The sequence below is a fragment of the Cupressus sempervirens genome, chromosome 8, assembly GCF_028749045.1.
Source record: "Cupressus sempervirens isolate cs-2001-9-10 chromosome 8, ASM2874904v1, whole genome shotgun sequence".
Lineage (NCBI taxonomy): Eukaryota > Viridiplantae > Streptophyta > Pinopsida > Cupressales > Cupressaceae > Cupressus > Cupressus sempervirens.
Window position 1 is genome coordinate 221,252,000 of NC_143125.1, and position 4,397 is coordinate 221,256,396.

Genomic DNA, 4,397 nt, shown 5'->3' on the forward strand with positions numbered 1-4,397 from the left:
GATGGTGTTACATCGTTGGTTAAAGAAGCTCATCATAATAGAGATCCCAATGTTATGCCAATGGTACTTGATCTAGTATATGGCTTAAGAGATACAAAGGTATGCATAAGATTACTAATCATGAGATATAAGTTTAATATCAACTCACAGATCGATGCAAATAATCTTGACATGTTTGAATAATTGCAGGTCAAACATCACAAAGCTATGTACTACCATGGTTATAAATTTTGCACAAAAAAGCCAGACCAAATGAAGAAAAGATGTGATTCTGGGATAAGTGTTGTCTTCGCGGTTACCAATATTTCATCTAGAACTGACATACATCCTCAACAATTTAAAAATCAATACTATGGCATTTTGGATGATATGCTTGAGTGCAACTTTAATTCATTCAAAATAGTTCTATTTGTCATCAAATGGTTCAAGCTATGACTGAATCAAAATGATCTTGATAGGATTGTTATTGAACATGATAGTGGATTTACTATGATTAATACAAGGTCATTTGAGCCAATTGGAGATGAGCCCTATGTTCTTCTGAGCCAATGCAAGCAAGTGTTTTACTTTGGTGTTCCACATAAACTAGGTTGGTCATTTTTTGTTAGACATGACCCAAGAGGAAGGTTGATAAAGTATAATGTGATGGAAGAAGAAGATATTGAAGAAGCACAAGATGAAGTAAATGATTATCAGGAACGACAATTACCCAGTGATGAAGAAGAAGAAGATGGTGATGATTTTGGTCATCCTGATGATAATGGTGATAATGATGATGTTGATGCTGATGATGATCATGATCATGGTGATGAAGATGGTCATGATCATGGTGATGATGGTCATGATGATGATGATGGCAATGAAGATGGTGGTAGTGATGACGATGATCAAAGTGACAAGTATGATGATGGTGATGATGATGATGATGATGAAATGGATGAAGAACATGATGATCAATGAAATGTCTAGGTAGGATCAATGTCAACTATGATGGGGTCATGTACGACCAAATTTTTCTTTCCAAACCATATGTGCAGATATAAACATTAAGTAGAACATGTCAAATATTTTTTTAGATATACACATTAGTTACACCAATTTTTTGGCTAACTTAAGACAAATGATTTACATATACAATCGACTTTATTATCAATTTTTTTTGGTAAGTTATTACTTTAATTTTGCTGCTGATTTCTAAGGCTTACTAATTTTTTTCATAGGGCGACATGGATGTGCCATCTCAAACACTTTTAGTGGAGGTAAACATTAATTATTATAATTTTTCATGTTAATATAGAAACAAATGTCATATTTTTATGTTCTTTTCTTTATGGCTTTGGAGTTATTTTGATGAAATTTTACTGATATTTGATGTCACAAATGATAGGAAAAAAATAGAATGACCATTGATCAAATGCGATCTGAAATACGGGCGTCATTTCTACATGACATCACCCTTAGTGCTGATCCTATGTTCATGACCCAAAAACTCAAACAAAAATACATTGATGAAATTGTTAACATTATCATCGAGGGTGACACAAAGAAGGAGAAAGAGGCACTAAGAAAAGAATTGGACTGTAGGGTCCAATCTTTGAAGGTAAGCAATACTTCAACTAAAGAAATAATAGAAGTTCAATAGATGTTAATATTTTATAGTATCTTATGGATCATGATCTCTAATTTTATGTGTTCTTGTATAGAAATATGTGATATTTGTGACATCACATGTGAACATGGTGAGGGTTGTAGCGCACAACCTTCGTGTAAGTAACACTTTCTTTGTTTGTTTTCATCAACATTATAACACTTACCTTTCTTTTTGTGGACACTTCTAGCTAGTATCCCATTTGATCCTTATCCATTGAAAATGTCTATGCTAACAATATTGTATTCTTTAACTCATGATGAAGTGCATATGCCTCCTTCGGTTGGCGGTTTAGTATTCCTTGGTGCATTGTCGGCAACAAGCACCATGCAAAAATCCTCGTTTATGCCCACTAGAATTGGTAAAACCTTATTTTGCTATATTTTGTAATGTCTATGCCCTCAAGATGTTATTATTATATTTTGTTATCTCTGTCTCGAGCTTATACTTTTGATATATGATCTTTGGTATTGCATATGTAAGCTGTAGGTAGTATGTATATGTTTTGGTGTTAATATGAGCACTTTCACTGATGACTTGATAGTTTATTTTAGTAATTTTTTTAATCTTGTAAAATAGTTTATTTTTGGTAAGTTATTACTTTAATTTTGCTGCTGATTTCTAAGGCTTACTAATTTTTTCATAGGGTAACATGGATGTACCATCTCAAACACTTTTAGTGGAGGTAAACATTAATTATTATAATTTTTAATGTTAATATAGAAACAAATGTCATATTTTTATGTTCTTTTCTTTATGGCTTTGGAGTTATTTTGATGAAATTTTACTGATATTTGATGTCACAAATGATAGGAAAAAACTAGAATGACCATTGATCAAATGCGATCTAAAATACGGGCGTCATTTCTACATGACATCACCCTTAGTGCTGATCCTATATTCATGACCCAACAACTCAAACAAAAATACATTGATGAAATTGTTAACATTATCATCGAGGGTGACACAAACAAGGAGAAAGAGGCACTAAGAAAAGAATTGGACTATAGGGTCCAATCTTTGAAGGTAAGCAATACTTCAACTAAAGAAATAATAGAAGTTCAATAGATGTTAATATTTTATAGTATCTTATGGATCATGATCTCTAATTTTATGTGTTCTTGTATAGAAATATGTGATATTTGTGACATCACATGTGAACATGGTGAGGTTTGTAGCGCACAACCTTCGTGTAAGTAACACTTTCTTTGTTTGTTTTCATCAACATTATAACACTTACCTTTCTTTTTGTGGACACTTCTAGCTAGTATCCCATTTGATCCTTATCCATTGAAAATGTCTATGCTAACAATATTGTATTCTTCAACTCATGATGAAGTGCATATGCCTCCTTCAGTTGGCAGTTCAGTATTGCTTGGTGCATTGTCGACAACAAGCAACATGCAAAAATCCTCATTTATGCCCACTAGAATTGGTAAAACCTTATTTTGCTATATTTTGTAATGTCTATGCCCTCAAGATGTTATTATTCTATTTTTTTATCTCTGTCTCGAGCTTATACTTTTGATATATGATCTTTGGTATTGCATATGTAAGCTGTAGGTAGTATGTATATGTTTTGGTGTTAATATGAGCACTTTCACTGATGACTTGATAGTTTATTTTAGTAATTTTTTTAATCTTGTAAAATAATTGTCAGTATGAGATCACTATTTTTATTGTTCTATTTCTTCTTTGTAGAAGGGAAGTCACTGAACCGGAGTTTCCAAAATTTTATGAGTTTATCTTCATCTTTTTCTTTTATTGATATGATAGCTCTCAGTGGCTTGATGAATTGTTTTTGGTATTTTTTCAAGTCGTCTCTAATATATATTATGTAGGTTCTTTCTAACTAATTTGATTTTTTTGTTCAATCATCAATTCTGGTTTAGCTAGCAGTAGTTTTTTTAATAAAAAATGGTTACTGTGAATTTATTTTGTGTTTACCATTTATTTAGGGTGGACATTTTAGCAGCTTTGATTGTTTAAGAAAGGCTCTATTAAGTGATTCATCTTCATTCTTGAAGCTGATTATCAACTTGCTTTTTAATTGGATCTTGGTTTTTGCTTATTTGTTTGCTGGGAATAACCATTTCTAATATGGCCCACACCCAAACTAATTTTTTTTTTTCTAAAAATAACCCTTTTCAAATGATCATATGTAACTTTTAGTCCATCATCTACCAAATATTCCTACAAAGTTTATTTTTGCCAAATTGGTTTCTCCTCAAAGAGCTTAGACAACAATTTACAAAATATAGTAATTTGAACCCTTCACTACTTTATCCTCCTAGTTCATCTTTTGTGAAATTTATTCTATCTTGAAGTCAAGCCCAAAACATGGAGTTACATCCATCCCCTATTGTTGTTGCATAGTTTTCTCTTGTTCCTTATTTGCTTTACAATTTTAGAAGGCTTTAGCTATAAATCTTGGATAAGAACTACTTGTGGCATGCTCCCACTAGTTTATTGTGGTTGTCAATAACTCTTCTAATTCTTTACATATTTGACCATTTATTTTCCCAATATAGTAACAATTTTTCTAGTATTGGCCTATTTTTAGTGTTGGTAATCTATTTCTCTACTAATAATAGTTTGAATACTTCAATTTCATCAAACTAAGAAGGGTTTCAAATTTGTAAGCCTTTCTAGCATCTACCTCAAAAAATTCCACTAACAACCATTTTTTTCTTAACAAACTTTGTACTAACTTGAACTCGTGATAGAGGTTGTGTCAAAAATATAGGGT